The sequence below is a fragment of the Adiantum capillus-veneris genome, chromosome 2 (genome assembly GCF_014529385.1).
Source record: "Adiantum capillus-veneris isolate H3 chromosome 2, ASM1452938v2, whole genome shotgun sequence".
Classification (NCBI taxonomy): domain Eukaryota; kingdom Viridiplantae; phylum Streptophyta; class Polypodiopsida; order Polypodiales; family Pteridaceae; genus Adiantum; species Adiantum capillus-veneris.
In genome coordinates, this window is record NC_140932.1 from 175,624,253 (window position 1) to 175,646,911 (window position 22,659).

At 40.1% G+C, this 22,659-nt stretch overlaps 1 pseudogene; it reads right to left on the bottom strand.

The window, feature by feature from the left end:
• Positions 1-10,265: 10,265 nt before the first annotated feature.
• LOC147464107 (uncharacterized) lies at positions 10,266-11,766 on the bottom strand (annotated as a pseudogene).
• Between the last annotated feature and the right edge of the window lie 10,893 nt (positions 11,767-22,659).

The window sequence follows — 22,659 nt, forward strand, 5'->3', positions numbered from 1 at the left end:
TCTTTTGATCTTTTTGTTCACCTTCCTCTTAAGACTTGTTCTTTAATGCTTCTTCATGGAGAGCTAAACTATCATTTTCATAATGCTTAATTAATTATATATATGAATCTTTCTTAATGGAGAAGCTTTATCCTTTGCAATTTACATCACAAGATGTGATGATAGAAGTAGGAGATATAAAATTGCATGTGCCTCTTGAAAGGACATTAAATCACTTGGGTTGATGTACCTATGTGTTAGATGAGCAGCTTCATGTAAATACAAAGTTAATGCAAGCTACGAAAAGCACCCTACAGGTTCGCTCGCAACAACTCCCATTGCAATAATAGATAGTCCTCCGAGCAAGTAAGAGGACCAAAAGGAGATTGTCAATATGAGTAGTTCTGCCCAAGGTTTGCTTTCTAATAGCTTCAAAAGGAGTGCTTGGCAAAAAAAATTCCAAACTAATAAAACGGGTACGTTAACAAAGCTTTTAATGCAAATACAAGCGGTGGAGTAGGTTTCAAAGATTCCAAGAGCATGCAATGGAGACCTTTGTTATGAAATTTCCTCCTACCTTGGGGAAGGTGCACCATATGGATGCAATGGAGCATAAGTATAATCCTCATTTGTGGTCAAATCCTCAAACATCCAATATAGTTTTCCTTGGATTGGTACGTCTCAGCCCTTGTCTGGGATCTTTGAAGTGCACATATGAACATTGTACCTGCTTGGTTAATTGCCAATACAAGCCATTTCAATGGCCACCTACAAAAGCCCCCTATACCTTGGCAATGTTGTGAGATAATAGATAAGAGCCTTACATGCCTCTTTTGTAAGGCAATTGCTTTTGTATTGCATCATGTGAGTGTGTAGTGTACTATGTCATGATAGCGGATGAGACACCACCTAACTCATGACTCATCGTGGCACACATATACATGATGTGTGTAGCGGTGCATCCAAGACACTGACGGATAGCACCAAAATGATGTACAAAGGATTTTGACCATTGACCCACACACAGGAGCCAAGAAGGTGTTGAGACCCTTGGTGCAAGATAATTGGTATGTGCATTTTTCATTATCTTGTTTGAATGCAAAATTAAAGTATTGTTTATATTTAGTCCCAACACTCTGACCTTGATAGGTTTTGAAGGTCAACGTTCGTTGCACAGAGGGTAATGGTAAAGATTCTTTTGATATTGATGCACTCCTCAAACTAAAGGGAGTCTGCACATATGATTTTTTTCACGGAAGTAGGTTTCCTGGTCAGGGAATGGAAGGAGAGAAATGTTTTGTCTTCAACATATCCACAGTAGGTCCAACATCCATTGTGGACCTTGTGAACTAAATGAGACAAGGTATGGACGGCAATATTCAATGCACGTGGATTCAATTCAATCACACCATACGCGTTAACGATTGGGTCACCATGGCTTGTCATGTCTATGATCCAAGGTATGTGGGTAGCCTTGGCAACAATTTAGGTCACACATGACACATCATCTAACTATTTGTTTGTAGCATGTAGGACCTTCTCACTATTGCAACTTGTGAAATGAAGGAGGAAGATGTGGAGTCTCAAAGTTTGTTTTTGGAGTGCCTCAATGAGGTAATGATATCACATGGGTGTGAAAGAGCTAACTTCTTTGGATTCATGGCAGACAAATCTCAAGAAAATTGGAATGCAATCTGAATTGTCTTCAATGGGGGTGATAAGAATAATGTGATGACCAAACGAGAGTGTTCTTGCCTTTTCCATTGGAAGCAAAGCTTGAATCAACATACAAGAAAGTATGTGGTGCAAGTCTCTCAACACGTACACAAAGAAATGTGTGAAAAGTGGAGATAGGCGCGTGCTATAGTAAAGGCTTGTATATGCCAATGGTGGCAGAATGGTCACTATGTAGACTGCAACATACATGGATTCTGTTGGAATTAGGGTTGCAGAGAAACACACACAGCTTGGAGAAGACGAAGGAAGCTCAAGGCACACAATAGAGAGTGTATTCCTTAGTGTGCAATGGAAAGATAGATAGCCCTAGAGTGATGGGCGTATATACAATGCACGGGGGAAAAAACCTCCTAAAGAGGGAAAAAATGCCCCGGCGGTCCTAGTGTGTTCACACACATCACTACCACATGTATATGGTAACAAATCCCCCCTGGAGTGATGCGGTGAACGAGAGCTGGCACATGAGTAAAGGGAAGTGCCATGCCCTGAGGACAGGATCAGTCCACAAAGGGGAGTAAGCCCAAAGCTTTGCGGAAAGCTTCAAGCTTCTCACGAGACAATGCCTTTGTGAAAAGATCTGCAAGGTTGTCCTGTGTTGGCACATAAGCCAAGCTGATCTCTCCTGCTGAGAGCCTCTCCCTGACATAGTGGTAATGCACCTCAATGTGCTTTGTGCGAGCATGAAAAACTGGGTTCCTCGCAACTGCCAATGCGCTCTGACTGTCAGTGTAGATAGTGTTGGCAGTGTCCTGTCCAACACCCAAGTCAGCCATAAGGCGTCTGAGCCATACACACTCAACCGTAGCTGTGAAGACTGCCCTGTACTCAGCCTCACAACTCGAAGTGGCCACAGTAGGTTGCTTCTTGCTCAACCATGATATACATGAACTGCCAAGCATGAAACAAAAACCACTTGTGGACACTCGCGTGTCAAAACAACCAGCCCAATCTGAGTCCGAAAAAGCATGTAAGTCTGGCGGCAATGATCCCCCCTTGGGATAAAACAAGCCAAGATGTAAAGTGCCACTAAGGTAGCGAAAATCCTCTTGACAGCCTGCCAATGCTTAGACCCTGGGCTATGCATAAATCTGCTGACCTGCGAGACTGCAAACTGAATATCTGGCCTCGTGTTGCATACATAAATGAGGCAGCCAACAGCAGTTTGGTAAAGAGTGACATCAGCAGGATCGCCAGCATCATGTAGACTCAACTTCAAACCTGTTTCCATGGGAGTGGCAATAGGTTTGCAATCCTCAAGTCCAAACTTACATAGCAATGTCTCTATGTAACTTTTCTGACACAAGGCAATACCACCATCACACTGCTTAAACTGTATACCCAAGTAATGATGCAACAGCCCCAAATCTTTCATCTTGAAAGTAGCATTCAAATCAGCCTTAAATTCAGCAATATGTCTCTCATTTGGTCCAGTGATCAGCAAATCATCAACATAAAGAACCACAATGAGAAATACATCATCCTCACGCTTTACATACAATGTGCTTTCTGTTGGACTGTTACGAAAGCCTCGTTTAACCAAATGAGTGTCAGCTTTCTCATACCAAGCACGAGGAGATTGCTTCAACCCATACAAAGCCTTCTTACATTTGCACACTTTGTCCTCTTGTCCTTTTATGACAAAACCGCGAGGCTGCGTTACATAAACTTCCTCAAATATGTCACCATTCAAGAAAGCAGTAACAATGTCTGATTGATGTACATCCCAACCAAAATGAGCTGCCAATGCACATAGAAAACGCACAGTAGTCATACGACAAGTGGGAGCAAAAGTCTCTTCATAATCTATGCCTTTTTGTTGTGCATAACCCTTTGCAACAAGTCGAGCCTTATGGCGATCGATCTCACCATCCGGCTTGCGTTTCAACTTGTAAACCCACTTCGTACCAATGGCCTTTTTGCCAGGAGGCAAATCACATAAAGTCCATGTGTCATTCTCTATAAGTGCATCATATTCTGATTTCATGGCAGCAATCCAATTTTCTGAATTCTGTGCTTCATCAAAAGACAGAGGCTCCTCAACATCATGTAAACTAGACACAGCCAAAGCATAACAATCTGATGCATAAGATGCATGGCGAGAGCCTGAACGAGTACGACTAGATAAAGGTGCATCCAATTTACTGTCACGCAAAGTGTGCACCAGCCATTTTGGCATACCTCTAGCCTGCTCATTTTCAGCCCTTTCCTCATCAAGTACATCATGTACATCTGCATCAGTAATAGGCTGTTCTAAAACATTTTCAGAAACCCCCATAGGCTGTACATTTGCCTCATTGGAACTTACATTCGTATTTCCACCACTGAAAAGAGGCAACAAAGTGTCATAAATGTCCTGTGAGCTTACATTACTGTCTCTAGTACATGACAGCAAGGGTTGAACAGAATCTTCCACAAACACTACATCCCGTGAAACCAAAATACGTTTTGTTTGCGGATGATACAACCTGTAACCTTTGCTTTCAACACTATAACCAACAAAAATACATTTGACAGCCTTATCATCCAATTTTCTGCGCTGCACTTGTGGCACCAAAGCATATGCCAAACAGCCAAAAACACGCATGTGCTCAATAGAAGGTTTTCTATCATGCCATGCTTCATATGGAGTAATAGACTGCAAAGCTTTCGTAGGACACCTGTTAAGTACATAAGTGGCACACATGATGGCCTCAAGCCAAAAAGAATGCGGCAAAGCTTGACTTTTGACCATACATCGTGCCATTTCCGTTAGTGACCTGTTTTTCCTCTCAGCAACACCATTTTGCTGAGGTGTATAAGGCACTGTACATTGGTGTTTTATCCCACGACTAGCCAGAAATGCATTAAATTCATGAGACATATACTCCCCCCCTCGATCGGAACGGAGGGTGCCCATAGTACATTTTGAGACATTTTCAGCCATAGCCAAAAATTGTTTGAAGCACATAAAAACTTCGGACTTCTCTTTAAGCGGAAATACCCACGCATGCCTGGAGTAATCATCAATGAAAGTCACGAAGTACAGGTAATTGCCCAAGGACGGAGTTTGCATGGGCCCACAAACGTCACTATGCACAAGCTGCAACCTGCATGTGGCCCTAACTGAACCATCCTTTGGAAACTTAGAACGCTGCATTTTACCCAGAATACAGCCTTCACAAACATGTTTGATAGGTGCTTCAAGAGGCGGCAAAGAAGCAACCATATCAGATTTCTGCAAACGCAGCAAACTGGCAAAATTCAGATGACCAAAACGTGCATGCCAAAGTTTTGCATCTGAAATAGCCCTTGAATCTGCAACAGCATTTGCAAAATTTTGTCCACACTTGTCATACAAAGTGAGCTTATACAGCCCACGGCACAAAAGCCCAGATGCAACAATTTCATCACCAAAACTGAGATCATGAACTGTACATCTGTCATCCACAAATTTGACTACAAGTCCAAGTCTAGCAAGTGCGGATACAGACAAGAGATTCTTCTTGATCCCAGGTACATAAAGTGCATCAACAAGTGTGAAGGAACTGCCATTAGCAGCAGTGAGCACAATCTTTCCAACTCCCTGAACTGGATAAGAGGCGTTGTTGGCACAAGTGACTGAATTCCCATGAGGGACAGACTCGAGAGAGGTAAACAATTCACGATGTGAGGTAATGTGCTTTGTAGCACCACTGTCGAAATACCACACATGTGAATCTGCAGCAACTGACAAGCATGCATCATGGACAGCAGGATTGTAAGTGCACTCTGCGCTAAAAGCCCATTCTGCATCAACATCAGCATCACAATCTCCTTTCACAGAAGACTCAACAATGGCTGCATTTGTAGTGGAACCAGCATTTGCAGTGGAACCACCCTCTTTCTTCTTAGCCTCTTTGGCCTTCAACTTAGGACACGACTTGATCAAGTGATCATTGGCTTTACAATAATGGCAACGCATCTTCTTTTTGCCCTTATCACCAGAATTGCCAGACGAAGTGCTGCCAGCAGAAGCATTAGGAACAGAATTTTTGCCACTTGCAGCAGAACCATAAGAAGTGGCTGCATTACTGTTACCACCCTTTCTTTGAGAAGCAATAAAAGCCTGTTCAACTGCACGCTGCCTAGTCCTGTTTTTTCTAGAAAGTGACTCTTGCAACAGCAATGTGCATAATGCATCAAACTTGACAACTTCAGGATTTCCTTGGGTCATCAGTCTCCAAGTACTAGCAAAAGTCTGGTAGGAATCTGGTAAGGCATCAAGAACAGTCTGCACAAGGGAACTGTCAGAAATGACTTCACCTGCAGAAATGAGTTGCTCATTGATATCCTTGACACTAGCAAGGAAAGTGTCCATATCATCTTCCTCATGCATAATCTTCGACTCTAGCTCTTTACGCAGCAAAGCAATTTTAGCCTCATTGCGGCTTGCATAAAGACCTGCTAGAATATCCCAAGCCTGTTTTGCAGATTTTGCTGAACGGATGTGAGGAATAATGGTGCGCTTCACAGACAACGCAATCAATGCATGAGCCTGCGCATCCTTAACATCCCAACGAGCTTGTTCTGCTGTAGGCAAAACAACTCTAACAGCTGCAATCCTTGCAGCAAGACCTGCAACATCCTCAATATCGCCTACATCTTCAGAACCAGGACGTACATCAATGCCCTGCACAATGTTCCAGACACCTTTTGACACAAGAACGTGTTGCATCATATAAGCCCACATAGGGTAGTTGTCCCCATCCAACCTGTCCTCAGCAGCAAACATCTTGAACACATCTGTGTTGTTGTTGTCAGCCATGGTAAATGCTGCACCTGATGTGAAAACTGCCCGAAAATAGGAGAAATGGAGCGGGAACAACTTGTGCTATATAGCACAAACCGTAGAAGACTATAAGGCACCTGTTATGCAGAAAACGGCACTGACAAAAAATCTGCACAAAATGACGAAATAACCTGTGCAGTACTGCCCGTAGTGGAAACGGAGGCCGAAATGAGCCCAAATCAAAATTCTGAGCAGACCGAGCTCTTCGAGCTCACCAAAATATTTGTCGACCTGCGAACGCTTGCCAAAGCTCACTGAAATCGGAGAAAGTGAGCAGGCGTGTGCTGGAGCAGCTGGCGACTAAGCCCGGGAGGACGTGACCTGCTCTGATACCAATTGTTGGAATTAGGGTTGCAGAGAAACACACACAGCTTGGAGAAGACGAAGGAAGCTCAAGGCACACAATAGAGAGTGTATTCCTTAGTGTGCAATGGAAAGATAGATAGCCCTAGAGTGATGGGCGTATATACAATGCACGGGGGAAAAAACCTCCTAAAGAGGGAAAAAATGCCCCGGCGGTCCTAGTGTGTTCACACACATCACTACCACATGTATATGGTAACAGATTCATGGCTCAGCTGGTGGAAAATTCTTATTGCAAATTGGGGTGGCATTATGACAAGTGTAGAGAGAAGCTCTGATGGACCAAACACTCCATGCACAAACCTCGTGGTGGAGAGCAAGCATGGTAGCTGGCTTGCAGAGGAGGATTTTTAAAGACCCATCTCCTTGTGTAATGCATGTACAACCAACCTAGAAAATTCTATTCTATAGAGCACGAAGGCCATTTTGTACAGCCATGGAAAACACATTGGGAAGGGTCCATCGATACAAAAGCTCACCAAACTCCATGGAAGTCATCCCAATCAAGTAAGAAGGATAGTGAACAAAGCTACTTCAGGCACTCCAATGTACAAAGCAAGCACTCCACTGACAAGGGATAAGGAGATATCACGGCGAAAGCGAAGACCCAATAAAGTTATTAATGTGGAGGATGAATCATCACACAAGCCAGAGTACAATTTTGTTAGCAAAGATAGTAAGAAGTGTGGGAGGGCGTGTAAGATTGACTTTGTGTAGGAAAGCATGTCACAAACCCCAAAATGTATGACAGATTTAGGTGGAAAGTCTATAATGGAACACAAGGTAAATGAGGCTATTGGGAAAAGTCTGAGGTCTCTTTTTGGCCTTCTAACGTTTAGAGAGAGAGTGCTGTAAGCCAATGAGGGGAGGGCTTCTGTTACGGAATCTTCTTTTTGAATTGCATTTGCTTTCTTAAAATGAATTTTCTTTGAGGCTAAATATGAGGTAACTTTTAAATACATGTTCCTTTTACCTCAAAAAGGTCTCTTTCACGGGCCCAAAAGATTTTAAATCTTCTTGAAGTCTTCTTTTCCCTCCTTTTCCCACCCCTCTTTGTCTCACTTACCTCTCCCTCCTCTTCTTCCTGTCCTCAATTCACCTTCATCTGCTCTCCATCTTATTCTCCTCTAGCAATGGATTCCACCCAATCCAAACACCCTAGCACATCCATTGAATCCATCACAACTTATGCCACATTAGATGAGCACAATCATTGGATTCCAATATCTATATCCAAAGGTAGTTGGATTATGATGCAGCAGAGGAGAAGAAAAGTCTCATCCAAAAACCCATTTTAGCCATGCTAGAAAGGGAGAGTGAAGGACTTTCGACTAGTTGGAGCCAAGAAAACAGTGAAAGAGATTTTGGTGCAGCACGTTTACATGCACAAGGAGCTTCCTCTACAACCCGAAAGCTCAAATCTTCCTCTACAAAGAGCTAACTCTAAGTATTTCACACTTCACTTCTTGTTTGTTGTTCTCTACATGATTGTGGTTTGTGGCTCTACACTATGCTTGTCTTATGTACTTACTTTGTGGTTTGTGTTTCTCTACTATGCTATTACAGACCTATATCCCTCAAGCTTAGAGGAATGGCAACCAGTGGAGTGTGTCATAGATATTTTAGATTTCTAGCATGCGTCCATTAGTGAAGAGCTTTACAGAGGTTGAACACATGATGGCTCTCTGACAGAAAGAGGGATATCCTTTTATGATCATTTTTATGTCCCCTCAAAATCTATGAGGGGGATTGGGGCACTGTTACCAAGGTTTCACTACCTAGTTTCAGAAGTGGAGAATGGCCATTGCAAAGCTCTATAACAAGTGAAAGCTATAGGTGCAAGATCTTCTCTGAGATCCAAAAATGTCTGAAGGCCAACATTGCAAGCAAGCTAATCAGAGTTTCAATGTTTATGCCCATCATTGTCTTTGCAAAGCTTGATGTGAAAGTCTCTAGAACAATGACATGAGTCAAGTGCTTAGAAAAAGTGAAGATATGTTAGAATTTGTGGATGAGGGTTGGAGTCAAAAAACAGTGGATGGGGTTCTTTTCAAAGTGCAATCTGGATCCATTACCTGTAAATACATGATCCATACCCAAAACTTTATTATTTCTCCCTTTTATAGTTGATGGCATCATGTGGGGGGGCTTGGTTCCTTTAGATCAAAACATGATTGATTTCAATGAGAATCCCATTCAGGACATTGATGTGTGGATGCACAATGAACACTTGGCAACATTGAAGATTAGGACCAAGTGCTCATTGCACCAAGTGAGGTAGGACTTACACAATGAGGAGATAGATTTACCCTCAACTTTTTCTTTTCAGACAGCAGGAAGGAAGGTATGTAAATAATAGTGTCCTTTTTTATGGAGAAATTTTTGTGTGACTTATTCTTACTTTTTCTATGTGATTGCAGGTCTTGAGGAGAATTGAGAAGAATATTTTATGCCAGGATGTGCTAGAAGGGATAGTACATCTTCTTCCAAGCTAAAGCCTATGCAAATTGTATCAAACTTGCATTTTTCACAGATGCTAGTTGTCACTTCTTGTAGCAGACTGACATTTTGTACATTTCCATATCAAAATGACAAATGACATTTTGGTTCAAAAGCCTTGTTTAATGTTAATGTCTTGTTTAATTTATTTATTTTTATTGTTCAGATGTCTAGTTTGATGTAATCAGTATTGTTTTTAGTTCTTCAATAAAGAGGAGAGCCCGGTTTAGATTTATCACCTTTTCTTTCTGTGAGCAATAGGTGAAGAGATATGGGTAGGGATTCTTCCTCCTCCTCCTCCTCATTTCCTGTGGGCAAGAAGAAGAGAAAAGTCCATGGACAGAAGGAATAGAGGGAATAGGTGGAAGAAATGGAAGACCCTAAGCCACTCTTCATTATCTTCACATACTTGAAAGGGATCCCACCATAATTGGCAGATTTCTTAGGCCCCTCTGGGGTAGGGTTGGAGGATGGCATGGATTATGGATTGAGCCTTGACATGTTGTTGTCAGCACAGTTGGACTATGAAAAACATGCACAGACAAATGCAAGGGCTGCCACAGTTGCAACAAAAACGGAAAGACTGTATTGGGAGCTTCATGAGAAATGGAGCAAGTGAAAATTGAAAACTCTCAAGGAGAGAATTTGTATACTTTTCTCATTGCAAGAAAATGTGAGTATGTAATATGTCTCTTTACAAAGGTTCTCTCAAGTAGAGAGTATGTAATTTTCTCAAGTAGATGTTCTCAATTATGTAATCTATGTATTTACAAAATTTGCTTTGTAGAACACTTTTGGGGGTTCTAGGACTCTTTCTTGCGCTAGCTTCCTCTATTTTTCTCTATTTTGGGGGTGTTTTGGGCTCTACCTCTTCAAATGTCTACTTCTTTTGCTCCTCTTTGGCATGTGTTTGTCTTAATATGGTGGTCTTTCTGGGTGCACCATGCTTCTTTGGAACCTCCTTCTTTGGCCTCTCTTCCTTTGGAACCTCCTTGGCTTCTCTCTGCCTTGGGCCTCTCTTCCTTTGTCTTCTCTTCCTTTAAAACCTCCTTTGGATTCTTTGTCGTGGGCTTCTTTTCCTTTGCTTCTCCTACTTGGGCCTCGTCTCCTTTGGCTTATCTTCCTTTGCTCTTTTTTGTGTATCCTACTTTCCTTGTGTGGTGCTTGGCCTCTTCCTTTGGCTTCTCTGGCCCATTGGAGGTTTGGGTGCTTCTTTGACTAGTGGTATCTGGACACTAACTATATATTTAATTAGATTTTCCCTTACCCACCAAACATGGTTGTCAATGTAGCAATTCCTATTGATCTAGCAAAGAAAAATTAGTGTGTTATCTTACCCTAATAGCAATAGCTATTTATATGGTCAAATTCTTACCCTAATAGTCGGTTGTGGATTGCAATAGGTGTAGTCAATCACTATCACTCTCCATCCACATGAGAAAGACTCCTCCTGCAAAAGTGGCTACACAAACAAAATAGGAAAAATAAATACACAATCTAAAGCTCAATCTACTTACAATTTGAAGATCAATCTACCTTCAGATTTAAGATTTGCATGTCATCCAATAGCTTTGTAATAGGAGGACATTGCTCAATTGCCTCTACCAACCTTGAGGCATCCCTATTTAGAAATATCCAAATCATTGTTACAAAATAACTAAAAATGGGAGCACTGGCTAAAGTATTGGATAGTTACACTTACAGCCTAACCATTCCATGATGGCCCAGATGAGAGTTCAATATGAAACATGTTTTATCACTAATATCAGTTGCTATAAGACTTCAGTGGGAGCTGTGGCAAGACAACTCCAGTGATGACTGTGTTAAGGTCTCAAAGGAGAAAATGAGACAATAACATAGGATTACAATAGAACATACCTCTCATGGTAGGAGCAGAGAAGCAATTCACAAGTCTCAAAATCTATGTTGGTGAGCCATATCCTTATGTCAGAATCAAATCTCAAATAGTGAGAGATGGTTGGGTCAACCATGTCCACTTTTTTATGGGCATTTAGCTTGAATTCATGCATCATTACTCTACAAAGAAATTCAAAGAACACTTATTAGTTATAACCAATCTTAAAAAGCCATATAGAATGTTGATGATTAGGTTAACCTCAAGGATGCAATAATAATACAATCATTGATCTCTCTCTACCAGTCTTTAAGGATATTAACAGACGCAGCATCTAGGGTAATATAATTTGTTCTTTGAAGAAGTCACCCTCTAAGAAAGCGGCCACCAAGAAGCCTGTGGGATTGACAGCTCTCAGCATTCAAGGAAGTTGAGCTTCAATCTCCCTAAGGTCCTTTGTTTCTATCTCCTCTTTGTCAACTTTGGGATCCTGAACATCCTCCTCTGTGATCTCCTCAATCACCATTTTAGGCTCTTTTTCTTTTCTTGATGGAGGTATGTTGAGAATATTGAAGGTCTTTTCATCTTGTAGAGGTATTGGGTCAAGAATTTTGTTGAATTTGTATCTTAATCTCCTGAAGATAATCATATCTTTGTCCATAAGTGTTACCTTGTGAGAGTGGGTTGCACATATGTATGCATCTTGGAAGAGCTCAATTAAAAAGTCTTCAACAGCTTCCTCTATGCATGCCAAAGCATCCCTTGTCCATCTCATTTCAATCTTAAATTTATCTGTTACTTGCCTACAGAGCCTTTGAAAAGGAAGCCTTGGCACTGCAAGTTTAAGATCCTTCTGTGCTTTCCTTATCTCTCTTAAGCATCTAACTTTCTAAGAGAATCTCCTTGTCTTTTCAGGTGGGAGTTTCATATCAATGGCATGTTGCTTGGGAGATGCAGCTCCCTTATCTCCTTGTGAGCTTTCACATGTGTCTGCTAGTTTACTATCAGCTAGTGTTCTATTCACATCTCTTGGCTTGACTTTTCTCTGGGAACTTTCCTTGTAGTTTTCTTCATCCTTGCCATATCTATAGACCTTGAAGGAGAATATAAAAACACATTCAAAAAAAGTTATCAAAGTGTTCCTAACAAAAAATACAAAGAAATACCTCTATTTCATCCAACAATATATCACTTATCTTTATTACTCAAAAGCAGACACTCTCCATACACATTAATGACTGTGTTGTCCCTGTGCAAAAACAGTGTAGCCAGACATCTGTCCGGCTACATTGTTTTTGCACAGCGACGACACCATCAAAAGACACTAACTAAAACTTCTTTGTTGGTTCAATAAATTAAGGTAGGTCTACTAAATTAAATAGAGTAACCTTGTTTCATTCCACTATATCACATCCTTCGCTATATAAAGCTTAAAGGAGTCACTCTATATTAAGCTCAAAGGAGTCACTCTAAGAGTTGTGTCATCCCTGTGCAAAAACAATGTAGCCGAATAGATGTCCGGCTACACTATTTTTGCACAAGGACGACATCATCAAAAAAGGCAAACTAAAACTAGTTGTGTCATTCCTGTGCAAAAATAGGTAGCCAGATAGGAGTCCGACTACACTGTTTTCACACAAGGATGACACATTTAAGAAAAATTTACCGAAAGTAATTTGTTGGTTCAAATAATTAAGGTACACACTCAAATATTACGGTTCTGTCGTCTCTATGCGAAAACTGTGTAGCCGGACCTCTATCCAGGTATACTGTTTCTGCAAAGGGACAACACACCATGGTAGACCAATAAGTAGCACAAGGTAGACAACACAACACATAGAAAACCATTTGACAAAATAAGGAAAAACCAATGACATTACGCAAGGTGACCTCAGTATTAGGAGAGTTAAGAGTTTTGGATAAAAAGAAGGGGTTTGGTTGAAATTCACTTCCTTTAGAGTCCCAATACCTTGAATCGCCTTCGTGAATGAATGGGTGGAGCTAATGAAAAAAAATTTGCAAAAAAACTAGTTTGAGTGTAAGTGCCTCTATGTATAGTGGTGCACAAATATCTAGGTTTAATTAGAATTTACACGCTTTTTGGTGCTTAGATATGATCGTTTTGCATGCAATTACACGTTTTTCGATGCTTAGATATGACTGTTGGACACATGTATTGAGAGTTGGGCATGTATGTGACCATTGGGCACGTGTCTCGAGATTGGCATACTATTTATAGCTCTTTGATCGTATATAAATGCTTTTGATCAACCCTTGGCATTTTAAGAGTTATTTTGACTTCATATTAAAGCCAAAGAGTTGGATTTTTACGCTTAAGATCTCAATATGCTCCTAAGGAAGCACAATGGTATGTATCTTAGATAGGAATTTTATAAAAAAATATTTTTTCATCTTCATGTCATTCCTATGCAAAAATAGAGTAGTCGACTATCCGAGTACTCTGTTTTCACATAGTGGCAACACGACAAGATATATCAATGTCTTCATGTCGTTCCTATGCAAAATTCGAGCACTCAAACGTTTTTACAAGTGCTTTTTTTCATAGAAGTGACACTACAAGATATAAGAAATGTGTTTAATTGAAGACATTATATATGAAATGTCCAGGTGTTGTGTCGCCTCTATGCAAAAATAGAGCACATGGGCATACATCCGAGTGCTCTATTTTTCCATAGAGAGGACAAGATATGTTGTATATAAATAATATATCGATGAAGCATGTTGTGTCGCCTCTATGCAAAAACAGTGCAAGCAGATAGATTTTCAAATACTCTATTTTCTCATAGATGATACATATCATCATATTAATATAAAGCGACTCAATATTATCAACCTGTTTTCCAAGTATGCTATGTTTTATTTTATTTTATTTTGTCCCTATTGCAAAAAAGGCTTCAAGGAAAAGTTTGGAGGGTCTTGATATTGAAGAAGTTGAAGAAACATATGACGATAGGTTGATGGACTTTCTATACTAGGTGAAGCAATTGTCCAAGTTTTCCTATGTGAAAGAAATGTTCAATGTGCCTTTTGATCTGGAAGGTTTTTTGCAAGGCTTCAACAATGACATTATTGACTATCAATAGATTTTTGTTGACCTTACCAGTGAGCACAAGATTGACAATTTTGTGCACTTCAAATGATATTTTTAAAGCAGGCAACTTAACACCAAGCACATGCTCAAAAAATCTGGCATTACTCGAAGGTGATTGGAAGAAGGTCCTAAACCCCTGTCAGTGGCATGGAATTATGGATGCAAGCTTGTGGTTGAACATAGTTCCTTTTTGCTCTTTTTACTCTTATTCCATCATAGGAAGGAGAGTCTAAATCTCTGCAAAATACAACAACTGTGAATGTTCAAGATGTAGAGGAGACACCTAAAGATTTTAGAGAGGAAATGGAGAGGCTTGAAAGCAAAGAGATGGATGTTTTCAGGTTCAAGGCAAGGAACCTCCCTGGGGAGTCCACTATGTAAAAATTGAATATAGCACAGACGTGCTTCATATCATCAAGTTGCATGAATATGTGCGAACAAGAGGTATTTAAATAATCTCTTACCTGTATATTTTCAAGTATTATATGTACCCCTTGTGTATGTTCTTTGTTAAAAAAACTAGCCCTTAAGTATGAAATTTTTCACTTTCTCAATTAAAAGACCCTTTATGTAAGTATATTTTTTTGAAAATGTACCTAAATATATATCCCTTATTTTGTTCGCACGTACTATCTTACATAATTTCTAGTGGACACCCCGGGGGAACCTCTCCAAGGTGGAGGAACCCATCCACATTCCAGAGGAAGAGCTTGATCCCTTGCTCTGCACAGCAACCATGCCCACCTACAAGATAAACAATAAGGAGTATTTGCTATTATAGGATATACAAAACCTCTTTGATCTAAGAGAGGACTATTGCCTTGCTATTTTGGCAGAGTGGGCATAGCATGATAAAGGCTTTGTGACCATAGTACACCATGCCCATTATCATTACTTGATACAGAATCTGAGAATTTTATTGATCAATCCCATGCTAGGGAGCATGCACTAGGTAATGTTCAAAGCTGTGAAGAGCAAGGGCTTCCCACACATGAGGAGTTCCAACAAATTCAGAAAAGATTGAGGATTGAACACATGGGCAAAGAAGTTGCAAGGGAGAACACAAAAAATAAATCAAGCTTTTCCATTGACCTTTGGAAAGAGAACATTTTTGAAGATGATGAAAACCCTAAGGTAAAATGGTACATTAGTTAGGATATTGATACTTCATTGAAACTTCATTTCTACTAACTGATTTGATATGTTTTTTTTGCACAAATTGATATTGTAGATCGTGACAAGTTTATGGGGAGAGGGAAGAGCTCCAGGCTGTTGGATCTAAAGAGGGATCAGAGTTTGGGCCATTACATTGGGAAGCTCAACAAGGAGACAATACCTATCTACCACAAGAAGCTTTCCCAATTTCCCACTCTCCCCATACTTGCACTAGTGGCTCTATCAAGGGTGGTAGGTTCACATCCAATAAGAGTTGGAGTGGAAAAGATCATACTTCTTGAGAATCAATAAGCCATTAGAGTTTTTGGACTTGCTCCAGGATTTATGGGCTCAAGAAGTGCATACTTTGGCACAATGGCTAGTTATATCCTTGCCTCTTCTGGTGACTTGAAGCAGTTGTAGGGTTAAAAGAAGGAGGAGTACTTGAAGTGGAGGGGAAAAATGAAAAGCTTGATGTTGGATCAAACAACAAAAACTGATCCTTGTATTATTCCCCATTTGCTTCCTTGCCTCTCTCTAGTAGAAAGCCATTGTAAAAACCTTTCACTTGTAGATGATCTACTGTATGCATCCTTCTTTATTTGTATACTCCTATGTATAGCTGCAACAATATCAAAATTGTCTAATAACTTTTTGGTATCTTGTAATCTTATTCCATGCCACACTTGTCTGGAAAAACAATCGAATACTTCAAGCAAGTTATTAGCCTCTTCCACCATGTCTAGTGTGCTTGAAAAACTTGGTTCTTGCCTGATAGTAGAACTTCGCCATACTTGAGTAGAGCAAATTGACAGGCTTTCATATTTCTTTACAAACCATGGAGTTGATTGTAGATAATGTGCTGCACACAAAAAAGATAACCTATTTAGCAATTTATACAAGTATTGCAGCAAATTAGAAGAATCAAAATTCATAATTATTACCATGTAGTGTGTGAAGTGTTATGAGCTTCAAACACTTGTCATAGCTTTTTTGAATATGTTCAACTCTTTCTTAAAGTTGGAGAGTTCATTCTTTCCCCAATGCCTTTTATCACAGTAAGAAAAGATTGCATCCAGGGCTTCCCACACTTCTGCCTTCTCATTTCTTGCTCTGCCATCAACTCCAAGGTCCTTCACAGCATTGTAATGAGCCTTCCATTGGTTGAACTGGACTTTAGATGCACCCCTACCAAACTTTTCATGAAATCCCAAGAATGTTCTAGCCTTCATCCCACCAATAGAAGCTTTTCTAGGGACATTATTTCCACCAGATGACCTTTTGGGGTCTGATTGAATCACAACATTCTCCCCATGAACAATATTAGACAATACCCTCTCAATGCTTTTTATGGCAGTTTCTCTGGCTGATAAATGTTGTAGTTTCCTATGTACAGGTGCACAATCTTCTCAATGATTCTACAAAGTGCATGCAGTGTGCAGAGGTGGACATTTGAAAGGGGAATATCTAAAACAGCTTGAAAGTTTGGATCTTTAGAGTGCCTATCTGTTGCTTTGTTCCACTTAGCAGGATTCAGCTCCTTTGTTGCACCCATGCAATAGATACAGGGGATTTTGGCATTGGCACCCCTTGACACATTGTACATACACTTTAGTGTCTTTAGGTCCCCCCCCCCCCCCCCCCCCCCCCCCCCAAATGTGCCATTACACCTTCTACCTTCTACCTACCAAAGCCCTCAACATCCAACTCTTCCCCACCCTGTTGAGCTTTGTTTATAGCAGGGATACTAGTGTGCTAGAGTACCCAATTCAACACATTGAAATCTTCACTATCAACCTCAAAAGCACCCAACCACCAAATGTTCTTCTCTGACTACACACTAAAATTTTTAGGGTATTTTTTCACCTATGTGGTATGAAGAGATAAAAATGGCTTACCCATTCACCCCAGTATGTTGAAGATCATAGAATTTTATCATAGCCCTTTGCAAAGTTCTCAAGTCAAAGAAAAGATTGTTGAAAAAGTTAAACTTGAGGTCTTTCCTCTTACCAGGATATATGTCATTGATGTGGAATGGATCCCCAAGCATCTCCATGACCTTGGAATTAACTCTCAGCATGACCTCTTGAATAATTGATGCCTTTGGAAGCAAGGACCCCCTTACTCTTGATTGCTTCAGGTTTTTATTGATGAGTTTGAATAGATTTGGATAACCTACCCTACTGATTCCGACTTTGTCCAACGTAGAGCTTTGCAAAAAACCATTGATGCATTTCTTCCTAGAAACCCTAAATCTTCTTTATGTGGGATACAATCTACCATCTGTCCATAGATCAATGTGCTTGTTTTGTTCTAAACTTGAACTTCATCTTTGTCCAAAAGTAGAGCTTTGCACAAAAACCATTGATGCATTTCTTCCTAGAAACCCTAAATCTTCTTTCTATGGGATACAAACTACCATATGTCCATAGATCAATGTGCCTCTTTTATTCTAAACTCAATGCTTCTGTGGAAGAAGAAGGAGTTTCACAAAGCCTATTTCTTTTTTTGCAGAGAGCAATATTCATCTTCCAACTCGACATGGAGATGATAGATACCTCTTTTAGCAGGATTCATGGAAATGTGGGAAAGATGATGATTTGGATATGGTGCAAGGAAAGATGCAAAGAAAAGTGTAGAGAAAGGACAGAATGAATAGATGGAAATTTGAAATTTGGACCAAAAGAGAAAAATGATGCATTGGGAGGGAGAATTTTGGGAAGGCACACATTCCCAAGAGATTTGAAAATGACACTACATTGGGGCCCCAAAAAGTACATCACGTGCATCCACTAAAATTATAAAAGTTTCCCCCAAATTTTGAGATTTAAAATTCCTTGCTCAATTTTTCAAAAATGAAAAGTATTCTCTCTCTACCATTTCTTACAAGGCAAATTCAAGCCCTCAAACTTTCCCTAATGAATGTGCCCTATACGTCAAACGCCACAAGGTAGCAGTCACATGTAATGGCACACCAAGAGGAGGACGTAGGTGTGGGCAGAATATTGTAGGTTCAAATCTTGCTATACCGGCCCCATCTTTTGAGGGATACCAAAAGCATCCCCAAGGTGTGGTGCACCAGTGGTTTTGGTTTTGTCCAGATCATGTGTTACATTGCTACATAGTGGATCAAAACACAGAGCCACAATCTCAACGGCCACCACAAATTTGGCACGTGCATGTTGGAACCAACCTAATCAATGCAGAGGTTCAAGAGAGGTTCAACTATTGTTTGAAGGGGGGTCAAGTGGAGTTTAGCAATGAAGGAAACTATACCCATACGCCAGTTGCTGCTGCTCAAAACCAGAGGAACACACCTATCAGGTCACATGTTACAGCCACTCCTCAAGGTAGTGCATGAGACACAATGTGGGATGGTGTGCACGTATGGTATTGGTCAAACATTTCTAGAGATGATGCTTGCAAGATCAGTCGTGCGCTAGCGATGAAGGCAAAGGTGGTAGAGGAGATGTGTGGGGTAGATGGTTTTCATGAGGTCTTCAAAGTAGAGTCCCACGACGAAGATGGTCATGTTGGATTGTACAGTGTTTGCAAGGAGCCATCGTGCACATGCCCGGACTCATGGATCGGGTGAGAAACCACAAATCATATCTTGCATGCAAACACGTCTTTTTTTTACTAGGGCTTAGTCAAAATGAGAACATGTTTATCCATCAGCTTTTTCTATCTGATGCTAATATATTTAATGCACTTAGCCGGGGCAGAACCTATCCAGCCATAGATATGTAGCATTTTTCGTTTCTAATTTTTGGCAAGCAAGATTAGGAAGGCGACCCTACTACTAGTTTTAGATATGCCCATTCAATTAACACATCATGGTGCACACTTTTGCAATTGTTTTGTTGATGTGACAAAGGGTAACTTGTTGTTTAGGTGTCACTTCAATAATAATTTATTGAATATTAAATTAATGGTCTCCCAAATGCTATAAAATTGGTATTCGCTTCAGGTTTTTTGTGCAATCTCCCAAAAGCTATCATAGAGCTTGTCTACTAGTCCCACAATGTCTGACGATCTTGAGAACAACATCAAGTCATCTTGGGATGCAAAGGAGTCCATTCCCAATGGAGGGGCCACATATGGAAAAGAATGGTTTCTAGCGACTCTCAAGGCAACGACATATCTATATTGCCTTTATCGATGCCACAATAAAATCAACATGCGCTTGTTGCTAAACTTGAACAAGAGGGGGCAATTTGCTATCAACTGTTGGAAGAAAGTTGGAATTATCATAGAAGAAGATGAGGGGAGACTCAAGGAGAAGCTAGGATGCCTGGTGAACTCTCTCTTGCCTATAGAGGGCAGTATACTACAAACACTGGGCCTTGCAGAAGATGAATGCGGCTGCACCATATAAAGTGTTTCCTTATGTACTTCAAGTAATAGCCTATGCAATGTTGTATCTTCACCATATAAAGTAATGCCTTATGTACTGCAAGTACTATGGAATGAAATGTAGCAGCGCACCATATAAAGTGATGCTTTATGTAGTGCAAGTAATATGGAATGTAATGGTTTCTATTATAAATGGATGTTCATCTTGTAAGTAGCCTAGTTGTTGCTGTCTTTGAAACATTTTGTGCTTAAAAATTTCCCCCAATTGGCATGGTAAAGTAATCCTAAAAGAGTTAAAACTTAAGTTTAACATACTTACCATTTTTTTGTAATCTCTATCGTTGGCACCATTGGAGTTCGTATTCCCCATGGTATGGTTGGCTTATGGTTGCCATACGTGGCTTCTTGAAGTACAAAGAGACGGCCATGCCAAACACCTTTGTACCTAGCAAAAGGTCTAGTAACATGCCTTGCCATATTGACAATTGCCTTGTCATATTGAATCGGGAGGGGTCATTATGTATAAATTCTGTATATGATGTGCGTTCGAGGACTATTTATAAAACTCCTAATCTGTGAATTTTTTGACAAATAAAATACACCCTTTTCCTATTCAATTTGTAATTTTTTTCCCCAATTCCATTTTATAGCACCCTTTTGTATGTGAAAATGTGAGAAAAAATGAAAAAAGAACTCATGCAAGGCTACTCCCTATTAAATTTCCCCCTCCTCCATAGCTCCCCTTTCCCCGAGCTCTGATACCAGTGTGAGAACCCAGGGAACTACCATCAAGATTCTCCACCCTATCACCCTTTTTTATAGGCCCTTGGCCATCAGATTTAGAATCCCCTTCACACCTAGCAGTCGCCCCTTGGTCTGGGTCCGTGACCCCCTGTGTTTTCCCTTGGCATTACAAACAAAGAATCACATGATCTGGATAACACCAGATTATTTGTCATTGGACACCATTAAGATTCTTATGGTTACTCTTCAAAACTTTGTGCATGAACTCCTAGGAGCACCCAACTATGATTTTCATGTCAACAAGCTGAATTTTTGAAGCGTCCTATAGATTTTTAGGTCCTTAGAGCGAGAGGATACAAGCTATGAGTATTCAAGCTCAATTCAAGGAGCTTCCCAAAGGAGGGGTCAACATCCCAAGTGCTTTTTCGTAGAGAGGAGTAGAGGTGGTGAATAGGTCTTTTGGGGAGCATCACAAGACCATTGGATTGTAATCATGTTTTGCATGCACAAGCATATAGTCTTTTTGATTGTACTCTCTCTCTCTCTCTCTCTCTCTCTCTCTCTCTCCGTGAAGCATGTAGGTAGTTTTTTTTTTTAAAAGCTCGCCTCAAAGCAATACTCCAAAAAATGTCATTCATCTCTGGAGAAGTATTGCTTAAATCACACCTCAAAAATCCTATCATCTACAAGTTTTTGGTTGGATGTAGCTAGAAGTTAAAATTTGATGCTATTAAGTTTCAACAAAAATTCATTGCAAGTATAGCTGCACGTGAACATGGGCAACATTGAATAGAGGTTAGAGACTATTGAGAAAATTGTTGGTTTGTAGATTTTTCCACCAATAGGAAGGAGAAAATTGAAAGCTAGGAGAGGAATAGCTGGAACACCAAAGAAGAATTGGATTTCATTTCTGGTCCAATGAGAACATCAAGGCCTAAACTAATTGCAAACCAAGTTAAACACAAACATCAAGTTAGGAATAAATCCATTCTATTTTGTTACATTGATGAACCTTAGATTTAGTAAGTATTGGGTCATTGAGCTTCAAATAAGGATTTGGAAAGTACCGCATCCAAGGAAGAGTATATCACCCGAGAAGTCAGACTTTACCCTATTCCTAAAGAGGTATCTCGACTCTATTTTGGAGATGGCCTCTACATCTTCTCAATCCCAGCACCACGGGAGCATTAGTATGAGCTTTATACTCGCCCACTATATGAAAAATGAGCATGGAGCTCAAATCTATCTAGATCTAATTGGAGAATATTGTGCTAGAATCGATGATCATGACATAGTGTTTGTTGGTGGTCATGGATAATAAGGCAGTTTCCTTTGAGAAAATACTAGAGAAGACATCTTAGTTGGAGCTTGAAAGTTGAGAGTTGGTCTTAACCAAATCTAGAATCATGGTAAGGCTTAAGACTAATAACCAAAACATTTAGTTTTACTATTGGGATTGGGAGCAGGCTAAAACAATTGATATTTATGGACCACACATCCCAAATTAGGGTCACTTCAAGATATCAAGTGTTTATGTCTTTAAACAAAAGGAGATACATATGTTATTGTAGTTCCTGATAAGTTTTACAACAACTTCATCAAGATGGTAGAGGATGAGGTTAAACATACTAAATATAAGGTCTACTCTATTAAGCACTAGATGTCAAACAAGAAAAAGGAAGTGGATTCAAAACAAACTCATCGTTTGGGAGCATGAACAATGAAAGGGGATCACCCAAAATTTTATGAAAATAGATGAAAGTGGGGATTTTATCCCAAAATACTAGATTGATGGAGGAAAAAATAACTTCAATAAGAAAAAACAAGGTGACAATCAAACCAACCAAGGGTCACACAAATCTCACAACTCAATACCACCTTATTCAAAGATATGGGGATGTGAACTTTAAACCATTAGAGAATCAAACTAGACCATGCAAGAAGAGTTAAACTTGCAAATATTTAAAATGGTGAAAGCCTAGGGGATTCACCATGGAAAACTTACCACACCACGTAAGTGCAGGGGAGGTTTTTTTTTTAATACAAGTTACA